At 42.7% G+C, this 23,130-nt stretch overlaps 1 protein-coding gene across 1 annotated transcript in view; it reads left to right on the forward strand.

Annotated features, from left to right (window-relative positions):
* Positions 1-1,293: 1,293 nt before the first annotated feature.
* Positions 1,294-23,130, forward strand: part of LOC126336127 (suppressor of lurcher protein 1-like) — a 309,867-nt gene continuing 288,030 nt past the window's right edge. The window contains exon 1 of the mRNA XM_049999616.1: positions 1,294-1,383. The gene's annotated coding sequence lies outside the window, so the exon portion shown is untranslated. The remainder of the gene's footprint in view (positions 1,384-23,130) is intronic.

Here is a 23,130-nt window from a genome sequence, read left to right on the forward strand (position 1 = left end):
CCGCTTGGCATTGGATTCAGACATGAGTGGCAAATGAGGAGCTGCTGGACGAATTTACCCGTTCCTTTTCAACTCCCTAAGCACAGTAATTATGCTATTCAGGATGGTGATCGTTTAGAAACTCGCGAGTGATCCCTGATTTTATGTTTATCTCAACCACTCTCCACAATGCTTTGCGGTCCCCCTCCACCAGTGCGTGAGATCTGTCAGTTTCTTGCTGCTCGTTCGAGTTTCCTCTTCAGTCACAACAGTCGACTGGGGCAGCTTTAGAAGCGTTGAAATGTCCTTAATGGATTTTTTAGGTGACATTATTACTACTAGACGTTAATAGTTAGTGAAGTGTCCTGACTGACCCACTCTGCTGTTGTTGTTCCCCATTGATCTTTCAATACTCCCCGCCTTTCGCGACATCTAGTGGTCAGTTCCGCATTACATAATGGCGTCCACATAATTTTGGTCATGTGTGTACATACTATAAATGCAAGGGAGAAAACATTAAAATGCAGCGAGTGACCTGCTTCAGGATCATTTAAAAACCAAGCTGAAGAAGTAAGAGGCTGAGAATCGGTCGTGCCCTTGCTTAATGAACAAATGGTGGTAGCGCACTTCCTCGCGAAAGGCTAAGGTCCCAAGGTCGTATCTCGGTCCGGCACACAGTTTTAATGTGGCAGGAAGTTCCATATCAGTGCACACTCCACTGCACAGTGAAAATTTCACTGTGGAACCATCCCCCAGCCCGTAGCTAAGCCATGTCTCCGCAGTATCCTTCCTTCCAGTAGTGCTAATCTAGCAATTTTCTCAGGACAGCTGGAAAGTAAGAGATAAGGTACTGGCAGAACCGATACTGTCAGGAGGGGTCGTCAGCCGTCCTTCGGTAGCTCAGTCGGTAAGAGAACTTGCACACGAAACCCAAACGTTCCAAGTTCGAGGTGTGGTCCACCACTTAATGTTAATCTGCCAGGAAGTTCCATATCAGAACACACTCCACTGAAGAGAGAAAATTTAACTCTGGAAACTTTTTATTACTTTTCTTCTGGAATTAGTCAACATTTGGGAAATCTATACAGATTAGAACCACGGTATCTCAGTCCAGTGAAGTCTTGTGGCTTTTGAAGTGTTATACAAATTTCCGTCCGATTCGTTCAGAAACGACGCAATAGGGGACAGAAGAGTCATTTGTGGGAAGAGAGCGACTAAGAGGAATGGGGATTGGCGGTGAAATGCACCGTGTACGACGCATGCGCAGTAGGCTCGGCCGCAGCCGGCGAGAGGAGCGCAACCCTCGGGCGGCGCAGTTCGCCGTCGACAGCAGCGGCACGCGGACGTGGTACGCCCTGCTGCTGTTCGCCTCGCAGACGCGACGAGGCGCAACTCTTCGGTCACGTAAGTAGCGCTTCTCAGCCGTGGAGCTAGTGTGCTAACGCGCACCTAGTATTTGTTTCTGGTGGACTGTGGAGGAACAAGGAGGGCATATCTGTTCGTAGTCTAGTAATTTAATTTTTTTCTAATTATTTTTCCTTCTTTTTCATTTTGGCCTGAGATCCTGAGACAGATAAAAATAGTTCTGATTGGTTTCATGTTTTAAAGGATAATTTCATACTGAAAAATTCTAATCTTCGTGCTACTCGTAACTTTTTCCACCGTACTGGACAAGAAATAGGAGCCATACGCCGCTAGAACACTATTAACAATACTTCATATTGTATCAGCCATGTTCAGGCAATTCAAGAAGCCATAAAGAACCGTATCAATTGGAAAATCACGAACTATCGTCCAAAGGCATTTTCTATATTTCAGCCACTCGGTGGTTAATAACACGACAAAAGTAGTGTTTGTGAATATCCAATTTTTCAAACCCAGTCATGAGTTAATCTATAAACCAGTACGCAATTGGAAATGATTGTTATTCCTGTCTCCCATGTTCACATGAAAAAAGTTTGTTAGAAATTTCTCTAGAGACACGACATTTCCCAAATCAACAGTCATCATGAATTTTCCACTCATGTTAAGGTACACGTCGTTTTCTTCGTTCTTGCTAATGCTATCCTTGGCATTCTAGTCTTAATGTGTACGACAGCATGGTAGAGGTGTAGCCCTTATTTAGAAAGAGGAAAATTCTTTATCTCTGAAGAACGAATCTGATGCCGCATTTGTATCATAATATAAATCCTGCTTGTTGGAAAACTTGTGAAACAGAATTGGGCAAGTTAATAAATTTAAACAGGTGCAATGAAAACCAGTTCCTCCCTTCTCTGACGATTGAATTTTCAGTCAGAAATGTCGATATAACCTTTATAGTCACAACTCAGCGCTTTATGAGCGTGTGCTAAATGAGTGATAAAATTATAATTGTCTGTTTTATTGACACTGACAGAGATAGTGATGCGAATATTTGCGCTAAGTGCTATATCTTAAGCGTACATATTTTGTTGCTTTTTTTAAAGCAAATGTTGATCATTTCAAGTATCTGATTATTAGAATTCATCTGTAAATTTGAAGTTAAAAAACCATATAGAGTCCATGATAATGTAAAAGAGGTCTCGTATCTGGTGCTTTCTGCATCGTAACTCGAATTTATGGTGGCGTAATGCCTTGGTGTGTTCGTTGCTGAGGACTTTAGTCAATCCGATGAGGGCAGAGATTCAGTAATAGAAATACTTTTCGAGAACGCACGTCTTCGTATCGGAGGCCATTTACATATGTCGTTGCGGTGGTGCTGGGCTGGTAGGTGGCCGGTTCCATGTCAGATGGTGAACGACATCCTTACTAACAATATTTTGCTGGCAACAGTGTATTTGTATTGTGGGATAAATAAAATACTGCTCCACACCGTCCTATGGAATGTGAGTATATGGCACGCTTTACAATAATCTGTCCATTGAATAGTGACGTAGACGGTGGCTAACTATGAAGGCTTCCTGAAAACTAAAGCCATAGATTTTTTTCCATCTGAACACTGTTAAAGATCTTTAAATAAATAAACGTTATTAATATTCTACAGCTTTACTGTCCCGGGGGTGTGCTTGAAAGACTCCCAAATTTTTATGTGAAAGCACTTTATGCTTTTTAAACAAAACTTTATTAAAGTTCTGCATCTTTATTCTTTATTTCTACATATTCATTTCTCAGCATAGTCACCTTGGTGTCGAAAACGTTTCTCCCAAAGACCCGTTTCTTGATACCGTCATTGTTCGAGTGGATTGTTTATTATTGTTGACGAAGCCATAACCTCACCTCTGCTTGAACCGCTTCATCACTATCCAAGTGAAGCTCTCGAAGGCATTCCTTACGTTTTGGAAACAGATGACAATCGGATAGGACTAGTTCGGGACAGGTTGAGGATGTTTGATGACAGTGAAACCCAAGGCGCCGTACTGTTGCAGGTGTCACAGCACTGTGTGGTCTGGCATTGTCGTGCTGAAGGAAATGGTGCTGCGTAGGTGGACGGTCTCTTAGAATTCGAAACTCGATTACTGCAATCCGTTTCTCGAGCACCAACATGTTACTTTACGCACCGCCGTTTTACGTGCTCAAGTTTTAAACCCTCTAGCGGCAGAGGGCTGCAAATATGTAGACATGAAAAATAATGATGTAGAATGTTAATAAGCCAATGGCCTTGTCACAGTGGTAACACCGGTTCGCGTCAGATCACCGAAGTTAAGCACCGTCGGGCTGGGCTAGCAATTGCATGGGTGACCATCCAGTCTGCCGACCGCTGTTGGCAACCGGAGCGCACTCAGCCCTTGTTAGGCAAACTGAGGAGCTACTTGATTGAGAAGCAGCGGCTCCAGTCTCGGAGGCTGACATACGGCCGGGAGAGTGGTGTGCTGACCACATGCCCCTCCATATCCGCATCCAGTGCGGCCTATGGTTGAGGATGACACGGCGGCCGTTCGGTACCGTTGGGCCTTAAAGGCTTGTTTGGAAGGAGTTTAGTTTAGAATGTTAATAAAGTTTTTGTTTGAAAACCTTCGAGTGTTCACATGAAGAACTCGGAGGCATTAGTTTTTAGCCCGCTCTCGTACAGATAATGCGGATGGCATATGACCTAGTCTGGCACCAACGCAAACATTACCTAACGGAAGTGCTAATAGGCTGTAAAACACGCAAGTGGTCTTCAATAATCCCCATATCCGGATTCAGTGAGGTAGAACTGTTGCGATTTGAGAGCTTGTAGGTAAATCATAGAAGGTGAAAGTCCATCCCATTAATATATTTACAATACTATGCTTAATATTAGCTGACTCCAACTAGGGTTACGCTGAAAAATGTGTGACGCCTTTTGACTGCCTCAGTATAATTCAGCCTGTAGCAAGTATCTCACCTTCGTACGTACAACTAATGGTCGCTAACTGCAATACTACGTTATGCGGACTGTATTCAGCAAAGACACGGCGTAAGCCATGGGTAACGCTTAGGGATGATTTGTACGATTCGCATTGTGGTACCGTGTTGTTGTATTAACCGTCATTAGTAAGGATTATCGATAATGGTAGAGCACAAAACTGTGACGACGCTGACCTCTGATGTCCACAAAACTTCAGACTTTAGTAGACACATGATGTTACACAAAAGTCCATTCCTTTTCCACTCTGAATAATTCAATGCAATAGACGTTTCCAAGCTTTCGAAGATATTTGTTTAAGTGTATCTGGTGGTCATCGTCGAAACTTGACATTCTTACTGCAAAATCGTCAAAGTAAAACTTCTCTAACAATGAAGACATTCATGCCATCGTCAATGTACACTAACTTTGTAATGAAATAAAGTTAATCATAGCATTGTATGATGGGTTTGAGTAAACTTTTGACCGACTACCTGTTAATATAATGAAGTTCTGGAAAACTTGCATGTGACCCAGATATAATACCTAGTATTAACAAATCCCAACGACTGTTTGTAACGAGCTACAATCTCTCAGACAGAGACTGCAACCGGGTGATAATCTTTCTCGTGCGGTTTGGTAAAGCAACGGTATCGGAGCATGCCGCACCGTCTGAATCGATCCTACAACTTTTGCAGGTGCTCCCGTGTTGTTGAGAGACTGGGACTTCCGGGTGAAAAGACATCTGTAAACTTGCCGTGTATTATGAGGACGGTGTATACCACAAAAACTAATATAACACTATCGACTTGCTCCGGCGCCGCATTGATAACACTAGTAAGTGGAGGCCACGACGTTCAGACCAAGGATTTATCTCAAACATCACACAATTTTAGTAATCCATTAGGACAAAATAATGTGCAAATAGTATGATGCACTACTTAGAGGATTTCCGAGAAGTCTGCAGGATACGTTACACGTATCAGTGATGTACCAACGCAGTCCAAACTTGAGCACACACTGATAGCGGTGGAACGCTGGTTCGAATCACACTCTTTTTTTAAAAAAATTATTTTTCTTCAGCACATTTCATACACTTAAGAACCACAGAAATTAATACACTTGCGAGCACGCAGAAGTGCCGCAACACGACATAGCAAGGATTCGACTAACGTCTGAAGTGGTGCTGGAGGGAATTGACACCATGAATCCTGCAGGGTTGTCCATAAATCCGTAAGAGGATGAGAGGTGAAGATCTGTTCTGAAGAACACGTTGCATGGCATCCCAAATATGGTCAACAATGTTCGTGTCTGGAGAGTTTGGTGACCATCGGTAGTGTTTAAACTCATAAGAGTGGTCCGGGAGCTACTGTGTAGCAATTCTGGATGTGTGGGGTGTCACAGTGTCCTGCTCGAATTTCCCAAGTCCGTCGGAATGCACAATGGTCAGGAATGGATGCAAGTGATCAAACAGGATGCTTACGTAGTATCAGGGGTCTCATATCTTTCCAAATGACATGCCCCCCACCAATACAGAGTCTCCACCAGCTTCAACAGTCCCCTGCTGATGTGCAGGGTCCATGGATTCAAAAGGTTGTCTGCATAGCCGTACATGTCCGTCCGCTCGATACAATTTGAAACGAGGCTCGTCCGACCAAGCACCTTGTTTCCAGTCATCAACAGTCCAGCGCCGGTGTCGATGGTCGGAGGCGAGACGTAAAGTTTTGGGTCGTGCTGTCACCAATGGTATACGAGTGGGCCTTCGGCTCCGAAATCTCATATCGATGATGTTTCGTTGAATGGTTTGCACGCTGACACTTATTCACGGCCTCGCACTGAAATCTGCAGCAATCTGAGGAAGGGTTGCGCTTCTGTCACGTTGAACGATTCTCTTCAGCCGTCGTTAGTCCCGTTCTTGCAGGATCTTTTTCCGATCTCAGCGATGTCGGATATTTGATGTCTTAGTGGATTCCTGATATCCACGGTACACTCGTAAATGATGGTACGGGAAAATCGCCACTTCTTCGCTACCTTGGAGATGCTGTGTCCTATCACTCTTCCGCCGACTGTAACATGTTCCAACTAACTTAAATCTTGATAATCTGCGATAGTATCAGCTATAACCTGTCTAACAACTGGGCGAGATACTTGTAGTCTTGTATAGCCGTTGCCGACCGCAGCGCCGAATTCTGCCTGTTTCATATCTCGGTATTTGAATACGCATGCTTACACCAGTTTCTTTGGCGCTTCATTTTATTTTCATACTTACTATAATTACAAAGTAATATGATGAAAAGACAAGTGTATTCATGAACTTTTATTGAGCTGTTCTATGTCATTCGGTTGTTTGTTGATTTTTACTATTACAACAAATATTATATTTATAATTGTCACCAAGTAAAAATATGATGTCGGAAATTTATTATACCGGCAGTTGGGCAACGTACCGAGAACTGCTTCGCACCTGGATTCTTCGATCTGCAGACGCTGGTTTCAAGGACGAGGGACAACATAAAGTTGTAAAACATTTATTTACGAATATAATCAGTTACAATTTGCCAGAGTATGAGGGTATGTTCAATTAATAATGGGAAGTGCTTTAGACATCACAAGTTGCACGATGATATATTTCATTCGAACACGGAAAACATAGAATGGCATTTACTTTGTCGAATGTATGCAATTTTCCAGCATGCACAAGGAAGCTGCGGAGTTTGTGAGGAGAAACAAAACCTCCGTGAAATTTTGACAAAATTCATTCTTCGAACAGTCTGTATGTAAACCACGCGTAATCCAAAATTTTCGTAAATATCGGCGCCCAAAAGTGGCGTTGAACAATAGATTGTATTTTTAATAGCGTCTTCACGAGGATCAATTTCTCGTTCGTTCCAGACATCTTACTCGTGCTCGCTGCACCTCCCTGTTTTTTCCTACCAAATATGATCCTTGGTATTACAATCACGATGCAAAATTGGGTTTAACAAAAAAAATGGTTCAAATGGCTGTGAGCACTATGGGACTTCAGTTCTAAGGTCATCAGCCCCCTAGAACTTAGACCTACTTCAACCTAAGGATATCACACACATCGTTGCCTAGGCAGGATTCCAACCTGCGACCGTAGTGGTATCGCGGTTCCAGACTGTAGCGCCTAGAACCGTTCGGTCACACGAACCGGCGGTTTTAACAGCACGCTCATAAATATTTTTACAATCTAAATGCCATCTCCCAAACCTCATTCCTAGAAAAGGAAAGCACTGACAAAAATTTATGTAACGTTTCCTCCTTTTGTTGCCGTTTACCCTTGACAAAGTTACTGAGGATACACCTACGATTGACATCAAAAGGTATATGCGGAATTCTGCGAACGTTCTCTCTCATGCTACATTTCCAAATAACCAAAGAAACATGTACACTACACTGAAGTATTGTCTAAAATTCAAGTCATTGGCGGGACTTCTATTCTTTGATATTACTATTGTCAAATATACGAAAGGAGAATGTAGAAAAACCATACAAAGAATTTCTGTAGAATTCGACGAACATTCTCTTACCGCGTTTCAAAACAACGGTAAAAAAGAGGGACTGAAATTTTCCTCTGTTCCCTGTCTTTTACGTCAGCCAATTATGCACACGGTACATATTCAAAAGGCATTAAAGAATTTGTGCTAAATTCTGTGAACATCGTCTCTCAGGGCACGTTTCCGAATAACAGAACAAGAATATACTTACAGTGAATTATTGCTTAAAATTTAATCTACGGTTCCCGTGTTCTTGGCTCTTTGCCATAGTCATACACACAATAGTTCATGTACAATACACAAATTTTGTGCAGAATTCCGCGAATCACAAGGCCGTGTAAGGTAAGAAATAACCTACCACGTTTCGGGAGTTAACGATCAATAGAAAAATGGCTAGCAATAAGACTTTTTGAATATAACTATTAATTTACATTTGATCTGCTTCATCTTGCGTTAGAAATATAATTCGATTCTTAAATTTTCGTTGGAGCAAGTACTAAACGAGAATACTTTAGCAGATCTCGTGTAGAAAGCAGTAACAACACTGCCATGTGTTATGAGTTAGTTTGGAGTCGCCTTTACATACCATACGTGTACTACTTACCTAAGCACATTTACTGCACGAAAGAATAAGTCAGTTTGAAGTACCTAATTAGTTAAGTGAGAACTCTGTTGCAGCCGGTGACGTCTTAGTTATGAGACACAAATAAGAAGTAGGTGCTGTCGACACTAATTTGTCCGTGCCTGTTGGCGAGCTTCGTAAGAACCCGATCTGAAGGTAGCAGGTTCGTATCTTGGGACTGTACGAAACTGTAGTCACTAAATTTCCGGGCAAATGGAGGGTAAATCCTTGTATTGATATTTCCTATCGATGAGCAGGGTATAGGGTATAATTGCACTATCCTACCATGTAATCAAAAGGAATGGAAGACGATCGAAGTTTGACTTTCTGTCGACGAGATGGATCACAAACTCTCATTGAACAAAGCAGGAGAAAGACGTGGGAGGGCCTTAAGAATGGAATGGGAAACAGATAATCCTCATAACCTACAGTGGCATCATTTCGGTATTCGTTTTATTTGCCCACTTTTCAGTGTGAAGCTCGCAATACACTTCATGGCCTCCTGTCTATTACTCAAGTATAGGTTTCCTGCTAACAGCATGCTTTTCCTCTTTGTTGTACACCACACGAACAAGCATTGTATTATTCACAAATTGTGTCATCTACAGCGAACATCTAGAGACAAGAAGCGCACTGCACTCGTTAATACTGCTAACTATTCGTGCTGTAGCGTGACACGGTTGTGTGAACAGTTTGTGGACTTCTGGGATCCTATCATGTTTCAGTGTATGCTCAACATCAGATCCTCTGCAGCTTTTCAGATCTCTTGCAGGACTGCTGAGTCCCGTCAATGCGTGATCCAGTCTCCCCCCCCCCCCCCCCTCCTCTTGTACCTCGTTTTAACGTACAGTGTGGTGGGTCTCCAGTGATGAGACAAAACAGAGTATCACCTTCTTAAGTGCCTGTTGGCCCACATTTGGAACGCAGTATAGCAACGATTCTGAGTACCACCAGATGCCTACTCACAGATCACGCAATTAAATTACGTGCGGATTGTTTGTCCGCGTGGATTTGGCGCCCGATAGCGCCACACATGTTTCCCATCGTATTCACTTCCGGTGAACCTGTTGTCCAAGAGATTTTGAGTTCACTATCATGCATCTCAAGCACTGTAGCACTTCTCTGGCCTTATGCGATGGACAGTTGTCATACTGAAATTTGCCATGGGGAAGATACAAGCACAAAAGGGCGCAGGTGATCTGCAGCTTATACGCAGCCACAGATTACTACCACAGGCCCATATTCCGCATAGCGTAATACTACCCCCCCCCCCCCACCTCCCTTTCATACATCTTTGGCGAGGTGTATGTTCCGAGCAGCCGTTCACCTGACCGACGTCGCATTCGAACATGACTATCGAACCATGTTAAACCAAAAAGTGAATCCTCAGATCACGCGATGAGTTTAAACTGATCCACGATCGAGTCTCGATGACCCCGTCCCACCTGACGATGTCGCTGTATCAACACAGGAACAGTACAGACCGTCTCCAGCTGGGTCCCAAGTTTAAGTGTCATCAGATTTGCTACTGATCGCTGCCGTATCCTGCTTTGCAGACCGGACCAGCAGCTTCTGACCTCCGACGTCCAACGACTATATCGTACATTCGTGATTTCACCATCGTTGAACCTCATTCCACAGATGCTCATAACAGTAGGGCGCGATCAGATGAGCAGCTTCAGCGTTCGGAGATGACAGTTCCCGGGTCCGAGGGCATTTTGTCAGAGTCGCTTATGGCAATGGATTTTTTCATGTTTTCATATACTCTTCTATCCTCGCTAGAATGGTTCCTCATTCTGGAAACCGCGTCACGCTCCACCAGGATGGTCAGCCGCCGTCCACCGTTGACACCACCAAATTCGAAAATTTAACTATTGTCCCCTTGAAGGCATAAGACAAAGACCAGAGAACATGACGAGTCATGTTGCTAAATACTAGAGCACACCAAAGTTGTAAATTGGAGCTGTCCACAGAAATTTACGAAAGACTGACGAGGCACTTTTTTAGGAAAGAGAGTACGACTGACAAACTAATTTACAGCTCATCGAATCACCTGCAGAAATTTAAGGTGTCTGAATTGCATGCAATGGTGCATCATGCCACCAAAATGTCCCCTTGCGAACAGGAATATAAAACGAACTCGAAATTATCAAGTGCACTGGGAGATATAACGGCTATCCAATCCAGGCCGCTGATACACACACCAGCAAATGCAACATTAAGGGCATTTAGAATTGGCCTTAGACATAGGAACCGTGAGGCTAGGACCTCCATACGCCACATGTGCTCACATTTATTAGATTAAATGTAATGATTCCCAGTGCCTCTACATCGAACAGACTGAGTGTCGTTTCAACATCCGATTCGAGGAACTTCAGGAACTTAATAATTCTATGTCTACTTTGTTTATCTATCTGAAAGGTAATAGAAGAAACTCTACTAGTGACATAAATACCAATCTGAGTATCCTTTGTCACTCCTTTTGAAATAGCGCTCAGATCTCAGTAGTATTGTACAAACTTTAGTCTCAAAGGTACTATAATTTTCTTTCTGTCCCTTTAATTATATTTTTCAATCAGTAGTATTTCTCATTGTATGTACTCAGTTGTTATTATATTTATTTGTTTTGTATCCAAATTGTCAGTATTGGCTAATTTGTAAGTTTCTAAATTTTCAATTTCAGCTTTTATATCATTTTTAACAGATGGCTTGGCATTCTATCTATGCCCAAGTTCATAACTTTTACATTTTTTCTTATATTTTGACGATGTACATGAAACCATCTTTTATTCAGTTGCATATTATGTAAACACATTTTGTTAACTATTACACTAATCAGTGAGTCCTTACGCTATTCGCCACTAGATGACTTCACTTTCCATCGTATTACGAAGGCCGCTTGATTTCGTGAGCATCATTTCGTACCTCGACTTGAAGTGCGGCTGTCGCTTACCCGAAACCTAGAGTTTAGTGTGCGGCGGCCTGCCACCTCACGGCGTAAGGTCTCTTACGGTATTTGTTGATTCTCTCTTAGTATTTTCTCCTTGACCGCCCGGTTAGCCGCATGGCATTCCGGACTCGGAAGGAGCGCCTGGTCCCCGGCACGAATCCGCCCGGCGGATTAGTGTCGAGGTCCGGTGAGCCGCCCAGTCTGTGGATGGTTTTTAGGCGGTTTTCCAGCTGATTCGGCGAATGCGGACTGGTTCCCCTTATTCCGCCTCGGCTACACTGTCGCCGATTGCTGCGCATAAAAGTTAACGATATTTCATAATTATCTAAACAACATGTTCACAGTTTTACTTTTCATTTATTTGCTTTTGGACCTGTTATCTCCCCCCTCCTTCTTACTTCCATCTATTGTCCACATTAAAGTATTTTATAAAGATTTGACAGGAGCGAAGGTTACAATAAACTTTCTAGTTTACTTAGCTTGTCATGATGAGTTGGCTGACAGTTCATCTTGTCTAGAGGTCTGATTCATGAAGGTTGTAAAATGTCGCATCAGACCCTCACTGTTGGTCTGAACCACATAAATCCGAAGATTGTCGTTGCGGTATTCTTTTTTGCGTAATATATTTGCTCTCATTTTAGTATATCATTCAGTATTTTGATTTTTCACATTTACAGAGCAGAAATTACATTGTTCAAACACAAATTCAAAAATTCGTCCGACCACATCAGAGACATGCTTCTACTCTCACACTCTGCGGAAACAACAATATTGCAAAGGATTTACAATTTTTCTTAACAAATTAATTTCTTCTAGTAGGTTGTAAAATGTCGCATCAGACCCTCACTGTTGGTCTGAACCACATAAATCCGAAGATTGTCGTTGCGGTATTCTTTTTTGCGTAATATATTTGCTCTCATTTTAGTCTTTCATTCAGTATTTTGATTTTTCACATTTACAGAGCAGAAATTACATTGTTCAAACACAAATACAAAAATTCGTCCGACCACATCAGAGACATGCTTCTACTCTCACACTCTGCGGAAACAACAATATTGCAAAGGATTTACAATTTTTCTTAACAAATTAATTTCTTCTAGTATCTGTTACATTATGAATTTCGATTATTATTCCATAAAAGAACCAGAAACACAGTCAACAGTATAGGATTGTGTAATTAACAACAGAAATTTTAAGTTGGCCAATAATTCGTAATTTCAAATGTTTCCAAAAAACATAATTTTAATTGTACATTCAGAATTAGTACTTATCGATCGGAACTAAAATATTGTATAAAGTAATTTCATAAATTTCAGCTTGAAATACAGCATACCGTGTATGAAATTATATGAATGTTTTCAGAAAATCAACTGTATAAAATTCGAAAAATAATACTGAGATGGACAACTACTGTTGGGGAAAAGTAATGCTTGAGGAATTTGTCCCGTTACAGATCGTATCACAACTTCAGAAATGACAACAGCATTAGTTTACTATAGCAAAGGAAAGAACAATCAAACGGATTAAGACTTTTATAAAAAGGAAAAACAATCAAACGGATTTAGACTTGTGCAAAAGGGAAGAACAATCATTTGTATTTAGACTTTACATTACTGTTAATCCTAAAATTAGGAAAAAGAGCGTTACGTAATCATTAGAGTTCTCTGCTCCCTGGGAAGCAAACTGCCAATTAGTCCTCTTGTCGACTCTGCTGTCTTATTTCACCGCCGTGATCGTATCGAGAGATTTATGTAGGAGAAAACAATATATTTCCTGACTCTTCAATGAAAATATGCTACCGGTGTTTAACTAATCCCGTCCCTGGTGCACAACGCCTCACAATGCCAGTCACTTCAGTTCAATAATGCCCAATTGCTTACCAAACGAACCAATGACGAAACGCTCCGCTCTTCCTCCGACCTACTCTCCTATATTAACCTTACCTCGTAAGGGTCGCGGACTAATTTAGCTCATCTTAATAGGAACTGAGAGAGATAAAATGAAGAAAGTCTCGAGATTTAAAGATACGTCATTCTCGCTGAATAACTTGCTTGGCTTGGTTTCTTGCAACCGTGTGAATTTGGAACGTTTCAAGTGCGACAATGTAATTTACATTGGGCGGTTGGAATTCCGTTTAATTAAATTGAAGAGCAGGTTCTAAACAGTCATTACAATTCGATGAGTTGGCCGCAATAGTGGCTATTCAAACTTCAGCCCAGCCGGTTATTGTGGTTTATACAATAACACAAACCCACTTTTCCACTTGATAATCTGTTAATAACGTTATAGAGATTAACGTTAAGAAATAATTGGACAAGAGCAATTAATAGTACAAATGAGATAATTTTTCGCATCTATACGCTTACAATGATGCACACATCATATGCAAAGGCCAGGAGGAGGAGAAGTATCGGGGAAATGACAGAAGAAGATTGAAAGACAAATGATAAACACTATCCCAGAGACATAAACTTAACCCTCCATTCTGAAACAATATGGATTTATGTCTATGTTGCAGACTTTCAATATTGTCAGGAAAAGGGGAGAGGGTAATGGGAGAGGGGAGGAATTACCTTAAGAGCTACGAGCATTGTTCATCTTCGTTACTGTGGAATAAGTCTCTTCTACTCAGAACTGTTAACGTGTGTGTTGTAGGGCCCATGTTTACTAGATATTTCTGCATCGAATGATCGTAACTGAATTTTCCCTGGATACTGACCATTCTTCCTGGGACACCTTGTATAGCGCAAGCCAAGTCACACAACCGGGACAATCATAATGTGAACTTATCTGCTGTTTCTGAAAAATTATGTCCAGTTGTGTCTCAAAGAATGGTGTTTACGACATGTGTCACTGCATTACACAACTTTGAAAAATACGAGAGGAAGATCAAAAGTAATGCCTCCGAATTTTTTATTTTTTTGTCAATATTGGCTGAAGTGCGACATATTACACACATTACTCGGCTGACTCCCGTTTCGTTAACAGACGTAGCAGCCCACTTTCGCTAGAAGGCTCCCAATTATAGTGTGTAACATGGCGGTATGGCGGTGTGTAACGTAACTAAGCTGGTGTTTGACAAACAGATAGTCAGAAAACAAAGCACAATTTTGTTCATCCACACATGAAGCACCCTCTCGTTCAGCATGCCAGTGCCATACCACACACGAGTGTTGTGCCATCTGCAGCAATCCGACCGCCTTAGGTTCACTGTCATCAGCCATCCTCAATACAGTTCCGACTTGGCCCCATTCGATTTCCACCTGTTTCCAACACTTACGAAACACAGTCGTCGACTTGACTTTGGTAGTGATGAATCGTTGCTAGCCGAGGTCGTGATGTGGCGCCAGAAAGGAAGTCAAACTTCCTACATTGACAGCACCATCAAATTGGTCCCTCGTTGAGGGAAATGTATTCGCCCCCAGGGTGGCTGTATTGAGGAATAAACAGATAGATATTTCGAACAAAAATGTAGAACTCGGAGGCATCACTTTACAGTACGCCCTCATAAGTATATACTATTAAGTAAAAAACGTAGTTAGGTAAAAAAGTATTCTGGCACTCAAATGTGTTTGAGATTGTTGTTGTGATTTTTTTTTTTTTTTTAAGTTAGTGTTCTCTAATCCCTCTCGCCCTATATGGGCGTGTGGTGGGCTGTCAGCGGAAGCGATGAAGCACTTTTCAGCCACATTATGTCAAAATTTCCTTATTTTAATAAAACTGGACATGGCGGTTGACAAACATGAATGTTCGACACAATAAAATGACGGATCGTCATTTGCTTAAGTTGAGACACAAATGGTTGATTAGTTAATTAATTAGAATTAAGATAGATACGGGTGGAAGTGAATTTTACACACACTATAAGAGATCCACAGTTACATAAGTTAAAACGCAAAAATCCAATGCATTTACTGATTGAAATTAATGCATAGATGAATGAAGTGTTCAGTGGATGTATGCTACCAGGGTTAGGAGTATCAAAGGAACGTAGCATTTGAGACACTGCGTGAAAGAATGTTTGTATCGGTAGATGTTTGGAGGAGGAATTTCGGAGAGTGAAGAGAGATGCAAAGTGGAAATACATCAAAATAGTACGTAATTGAAATAGTTTTTTTAATTAGCAGGAATATAATGGGTGAGCAACAATTGGGACGCCGAAGAATTATGGCAGCAACTGTAGATACCGGTAATAACAATATATGAGGAATTGAAGGGAGACGGGTGCGAGCCATTTCCTTATGCCGGCAACGCATTATTACCATGATACACCTTTTCTAGACAAACGATTAGAGATAGAACCTGGAAACATCGACAGGCAATTTCCAGTAATTATTGCTTTAACCTAGTGCATATTCGGGCATACTGAATAAGTAGAGTTCTGTTGACATTTGTTTAAAAATTTCGGTTATGATATTAAGAAAATGTCTTCCATTACAATACACAATGACAAAGATGCATCTGTTTGTTAATTTTCTACCGTGGAGCAAAAGCAGAAAATTTCATGTTTCAGGGAGACACATTTCCGGAAATAGTGGTACCTATAGAATAAAAAATGTAATTTTGAGAAGTTGGTTTAATGTTCTGTATTTGTATTTCCGAACATTTATAACTGCTTTTACAATTAAGGTTTCCTGCACCGTTTTCAGCATCATCTGAATCGTAGTCATCTTCTTTTATTCTTAGCTATTCATTGTTTTCTCAATTCTTTTGAGTAATTGAGTGCAGTTATGTCAGCTTTATGTGGGCTGGCTAGAGGAACACAGCTGCCATAGGGCGTAAAGAAAAGGATCACAAACCCACTGCGCCAGTCGATTAGTAAGGCCAGATAGCCAATGGAATTCATTGAAAATACAGACAAGAGACACTGTGTGTATTGTTACCGAAGTCGTGCATCACCTTTGACTGTGAGACCTCGAGGTCCCACTCAGCTGCGATTACAAAAAATTCTTTCGCAGTGTACACAAAGACGTTTACATCGCTGTCTCATTGCGGTCTCCAGAGGGTAACTTTCTATGTAGCAAAGTAAGATGAGTACACATGAGATATAATATTATGTACCTTTTGCCAGTGGTGATGAGAGGATGAAGGGACTAGATGATATCTGGCAGTGACGCACAAACTACTTCTCTGGAACAGCAGTAATAAATGTCATCCGTCTTCACTTTATGGGGCAGTGGTAGGAGGCTCGGGATTCAACGCAAAGCGTCGGAGCCCAGTCTGGTTATCAGAATCTGTGCATAGTCATTGTTTCCTTTCGCTACCCTCATTATGGTAATGAAATTTGTTAGCGTACTTTAGAAAATTCTCACAAATTTCTTCCCCATTTTAAGGCCTATTTCTGAGAATCTACATTTGGAGCACAGCATTGTATGGTTGTGAAACATGACTGGGGGAAAACCGGAATAGAAGAGAATCGAAGTATTTGAGATGTGGTGCTACGGGCGAATGATGAAAACCAACTGGAAAATGTTCAAATGTGTGTAAATTACTAAGGGACCAAACTACTGAGGTCATCGATCCCTAGACTTATACATTACTTAAACTGACTTATGGTAAGAACAACACAAACACCCATGCCCAAGGGTGGACTCGAGCCTCCGGCTGGAGGGGCCGCGCGATCCGTGACATGGCGCCTCAAACTACACGGCCACTGCACGCGGCTAAAATTAGGTGGACCGATAAGGTAAAGAATGAGGAGGTTCTACGCAGAATTGGATAGTAAAATGTGGAAAACACTGTCTAGGAAAAAGAGAGGATGGCAGGACATCTGTGAAGACATCAGGAAATGACTTCCATGGTACTAGACGGAGCTGTAGACGGCCAAAACTGTGCAGGAAGACAAAGGTTGGAATACATCCATCAGATAACTGAGGACGTAGGTTGCAAGTGCTACTCTGATATGGAGGCTGGCACAGGATAGAAATTCGTGGCGGGCCGCATCAAACCAATCAGAAAACTCATTCACATGATCAGACCTCGGAAAGCTACTTTTTCCAATTGACTGAATTTTCGGGGCGCAGTACAAAGATCTTCGTAGTCTTGTTAACGATGCATTACTACTAACGGTTGCTAATACGGTACCCTGACGTTAGTTTCCAACTTTTATGAGGTCGTGATGAATTTCCTATGGACATTTCATTTTTTATGGATCCACATTACCCTCGTTTTCCCAGTAATGGGAGATTTCAGATTTGTGAGGATAATGTCGTTAGCTACGGAAGGAAGACATCTGTGAATTCAACTGAGCTCGTGCATATCAATAGCACGGAAGTTCCATTTTGTGACAGCTGTATTCAGGGCTGCACCTTCCGACAGAGTAGACTCCCATCTTGTATATCTCGGTTTACGAAGGTTAATGCGTTCTCGGCATCCAGGTTGCTTTGATCATAGCTGCGCTCACAACTGGTGCTATATTTTATTTGTTAAGAGACCGTAAAAGACAAGAATAAATCTACCTATCGCAATTTTTTATAGGTTTTTACTTGAAGAGTACCACTGTAGTCGAAGCTGAGACGTTTGTCGTTGCAATTCCTCTATAATGGAAATGAATTCCCATGCTTCTTGACAGTGTAGGGGAACGATGCGGGAGACCGGCACAGCCATATTAGACAGGTCCTAATGGAGGTGGTTACTCGTTTCCTTCCTCCGACCGCAATGGAGATGAATGATGATGATGATGATGTTGAAGACGACACAACAACACCCAGTCATCTCGTGGCAGGTGGAAATCCCTGACCCTGCAGGAAATCGAACAAGGGACCCCGTGCCTGGGAAGTGGGAACGCTACGGCGAGAGTACGAGCTGCGCACCCTCTGTAATGGAGATAGCAATATTATTACCATCTGCAGCATTAAGTTCTGCTGCGGGTCTCGTGTGGTACACTCCACATTCTACATTCCTACTAGTTCATAAATCGGTTATTCATTCCACAGTCCTTTTATTCACACTGTTCAATTTAAGTGGATAAACTTGCTAAAACACGTCAAAATTGTTTGTTCTGTGAGTAGAGTGGAAATTTACCTCGACGTTGTCAGTTTCTCGTTGAACTACAGTACCTTAATTGCTTCAATGTTTACCAGTTACGTCGTTTTATTCCTCCACTTACTGCAATAGGTCTGCCTGCAAGTCAACGATAAAGTCTATACGTAGCGTTACGAGCGCCAAGAAACTTGTGTAAATTCCCGGTGGAAGTCTCGCTCGAATGAACACTCCGGAGCTCTCGTCGCGACTTTCAACTTTCGGCGATAGCCAGGATCATCCCGGCAGGGGAGACAGGGCAGAATGTATTCTCAGGCGCGGCTAAGTCTCTGGTTCGCCGCCAAGAGATGGACGGGACGCTACCCTGCGACTTTACTGCGCAGTAAAGCCCGGGCGCACACGGCGGCGCGGAACCAACTGCTCGTACTGGCGCCCGGGGATGGGGCTTCGGTCTGACAAGCTCAGCCTCGTTCTCCTGCAGTTTCGTGTGGTACAAAACTGGCCTTCTGTTTTTGCACCGTAAATGTCACTCATGTATTGCCATGCCCCGAAAGTAGCCGGAACTTTTTGTAGTACTAAGGGCGATTGTCCTACGTGACAACCACATTATAAACGTCTGAGATGCAAATCAACAGTTTTCCGAACTGGTTTCGTTGGTGTAGCACTCCCCCTATGCACTAAAACTGTATTGAATAAAGCCAAACTAGCGATAAAATTCCTATGGGTGTTAAGGGTATTTTATCAGTATGTTAATATGAGGGTGTTTAAGTGATGTTAAAGCTTTTTCTCCTACTATTTCGATTCAAAAAATGCCCCTATGGATTCATAAAATTTCGATAAGTGGCAGCGTTACACGAGGCGTTCAAATTGGCGTCTGCAATGGAAGTGCGTACCAAGCAGATAGCTGTCGTTGAGTTTTTTTGGCGGAAAACCAGAGCATCGCAGATATTCAAAGGCGGTTGCAGAAAGTCTATGGCGACTTCGCAGTGAACAAAAGCACGGCGAGTCGTTGGGTGAGGCATCTCTAATCGTCACAACGACAATCCATGGAGAGGCGTCACACCACTTCTTCTCCGAAAAAAAACTTCAAAGCTGCACCCTCAGCTGGTGAAGCCATGTCTTTTTCTGAGATCGTGAAAGATTTTTTTTCTGTTTGATGTCGTCCATCATGGCGCAACGATCAGCTCTTAACTGTATTGTGCTGCCGTAAGGAAAATGAAGTCTTCAGCGTGTTCGTCACCATAGAAATACAATCGAACTTCTTGTCGCCGGCTACGGTGGCCGAGCGGATCTAGGCGATTCAGTCCGGAACAGCGCTGTTGCTACTGTCGCAGGTTCGAATCCTGCCTGGGGCATATATGCGTGTGATGTCGTTAGGTGTAAGTAGTTCTAAGTTTAGGGGACTGATGACCTCAGGTGTTAAGTCCCATAGTCCCATAGTGCTTAGAGCCATGTGAACTTTTTTATTTTTTTTTTCGAACTTCTTGTCGATGATAATGCAAGGTCTCACTCGTGTGCGCACCCGAGACGAGCTCACGGAACTTCATTGTACTGTTCTTCCTCATCCACGCTACAGCCCTGATATCGCACGTTACGACTTCCGTCTGTTTCGCCCAATGAAGGATGCAGTACGCGGGAAGTAGTACATGGATCATGGGGACGTTATTGCTACACTAAGATGTTGGCTAAGAATTCTGTGAGTACTGGTACCATGCGAACATACAGGCCTTCACAGTAAGGTGGCACAAGGTCGTGACACTGAAAGGAAATTCCATCGAAATACAGATTTTTGTAGCCAAAATAGTGGGGAACAATATGGTGTATTAGAATCCTGAATAAAACCAACCTGCTGCCAGATAAAGTGTTTGTTACTGCAGTTACCTCTGTTTCCTTGAAGATAAGTACGCAACAGCGAAAAAATCTGTAATAATTAATCACCAACACCTACCCATACTAATGTGCATCACTGATATCGTGCAACGAATTCGTGATGGAAACGACTAGTACAGAGTATAAGACTCATAGCGACGAGTAATATGAGAATTACCATTGTCGATAGCAAGTATCGTGAGTGAATGAAACAAGTTTGATCAAAAACAGACATCAATATTATGCAGAAGCAGAACACACGTTTAGTAAGAGGTATCACATGAAATCGAACACACATAACATCACTCATCCGGCAGCGTCTTATTATACCAAGAGCTATCACAATCACAGTTAACTAAGCGCTCTTAGTAATTAGAGCACTTAACTAAGTGTCTTGATGCTGGGGCGATTTTGCGAAGACGTCAGACCATCAATTCCCAAGACCCTAACAGCGTGTCCCTCCAAGGAAGCGGGCACAACCCCAGCTCACGAAGTTGCTGGAGAACGCACAGCGCCGGCCAACTCCCGCCTCCTCCAGTATAGTCACGTGATAACCGCCGCCCGGCCTCAGGCACGTCGTCTTCGCTTCTGCCCGCCAGCCAATCGCCGACTCGCGCACCGCCGCCTTCCGTTCTCAAAGCGTGGTTCCCCTTACTGGCGTCGGCACTCGCTTATATCCCGAGCCGGCCCAAGCTCCAAGACAAACCTCTGTGCTAGGAAATCGATTGTACTCATGCCAGAGATACTACTGGCGCCGGTCTCGCCACGCATCTGTTATTGACAGAAGAAATAATCATTTCAGATATTTCTAAAGTATATTTTATCATCAAAAATTTTATATAAACCATGTAATCAAAAGTATCCGGACATCTGACTGGAAAACACTTAGAAGCTCGTGGCGCCCTCCATCGGTAGTGATAGAATTTAGTGTGGTCTTGGCCCACCCTTAGCCTTGATGACAGCTTCCACTCTCGCAGGCATACTTTAAATACGGTGCAGGAAGATATCTTGGGGAATGACAGCCCATGCTTCACGGAGTGCTGCACTGAGGAGTGGTATCGATGTCGGTCGGTGAGGCCTGGCATCAAGTCGGCGTTCCAAAACATTCCAAAGGTGTTCTACAGGATTCAGGTCAGGACTCTGTGCAGGCCAGTCCATTACACCTATGTCACTGTCGTGTAGCCACTCCCCTACAGACCGTGAATTATGAACAGGTGCTCGATCGTGTTGAAAGATTCAGTCGTCATCCCCGAATTTCTCCTCGACAGTGGGAAGCAAGAACGCTCTTAAAACATAAATTTAGGATTGTGCTGTGATAGTGGTACAAAATACAACAAGGGGTGCAAGCTCCCTCCATGAAAAACACGACCACACCATAACACAACCGCCTCAGAATTTTACTTTTGGTTCTACACACGCTGGCACATGAGGTTCACCGGGAATTCGCCATACCCACACCCTGTCATCGGATCGCCACGTTGTTTACCTTGATTCGTCACTCCACACAACGGTTTTACACTCCTTACACGGAGCGAGGCGTGTTTTGGCATTTACCGGCGTGATGTCTGACCAATGAGCAGCCGCTCGACCATGAAATCCAAGTATTCTCATCTCCAACCTAACTGTCATACGGTAACTCACCACTGGATTTCTTACTATTCATTGAGTGGCAGCCTATGGAGGGTTACTTACTTTCACTAACAGGAGCTTCTGTTTATTATTATTATTTCTTAGTTCCAGCCTGCTATGATGGCATATCCTGCCCACATTCGCATTTATTTTTCTTTGGCAACGTAACCTTCCCTGAATAGTTTTGCCCGTTATTTGAAATAGATTTAGGCCATCTAAATCTTAGGACAATTCCTTCATTGATCGAATACATTAAGGTTGCAACAGGTAACGCAGTGGTATTCTATGGCGCAGTAAGAGAAAGTTATGTACCGTTAGCTGAACTTGAGCCAAGCACTTTGGATTTTATGAGCGTAATCATCAATACTACAAATGTTACACTATTTTCAGATGTATTGAAAATAATTTAATGATCGCTGAAATAGCTTCAAATGATAACGTCTGTCTTCAGAGCAACCCAACCTATAACCGTCGCACAGAGCTCTCTCCGAACCACCTGAGGTGTTGCGTGAGGCCCATGACCAACCTCTGCCAGGAAAACGTTCTGTTTTATTCGTCTTTGGCCAAGCCCTCCTGCTTCTGCTCTCTGTCTTCCACCGACACCGTTTACGTTGGTAGAAGATTAAGAAATCCACTACTTCTCTGGTTCGACTGCTGCTGCATTCAAATCATTCACACTTGACCACACACTTTGAGGAAGCATGAAAAGTGGAAATCAGGACACAGGACGTGCACATAAGAATGAAAAAAAGAAATGTGTAGACGCATATTGCTTCTATTAGGCATGCGGTTGTTGGGGCTGAGATTAATTAGTTTCATCACTCATTTTTTAATCATGTAACGACACCTATTGTGATGTTGTAATTGTACTTGCAGTGGATGCTGATGCAGTTTGGAATTTGTGTGATGGTGCGGATCTATGTCTGCCTATTCACACATTACGACCCTTTTCAACTGTCGGCTGTCTCTGTCAGTCAACAGATTAGGTCGGCCAGTAGGCTTTTTTGCTGTACGTGGCCCTTCACGTTTCCACTTCACTGTCACATCGGAAACAGTGGACCTAGAGATGTTCAGGAGCGTGGAAAGCTCGCTTACAGACGTATGACACAAGTGACACCCAATCACCTGACCACGTTCGGAATCCGTGAGTTCCGCGGAGCGCCCCATTCCGCTCTTTCACGATGTCTAATGGCTACTGAGGTCGTTGATATGGGGTACCTGACCATAGGTGGCAACA

The sequence above is a fragment of the Schistocerca gregaria genome, chromosome 2 (genome assembly GCF_023897955.1).
Source record: "Schistocerca gregaria isolate iqSchGreg1 chromosome 2, iqSchGreg1.2, whole genome shotgun sequence".
Classification (NCBI taxonomy): Eukaryota; Metazoa; Arthropoda; class Insecta; order Orthoptera; family Acrididae; genus Schistocerca; species Schistocerca gregaria.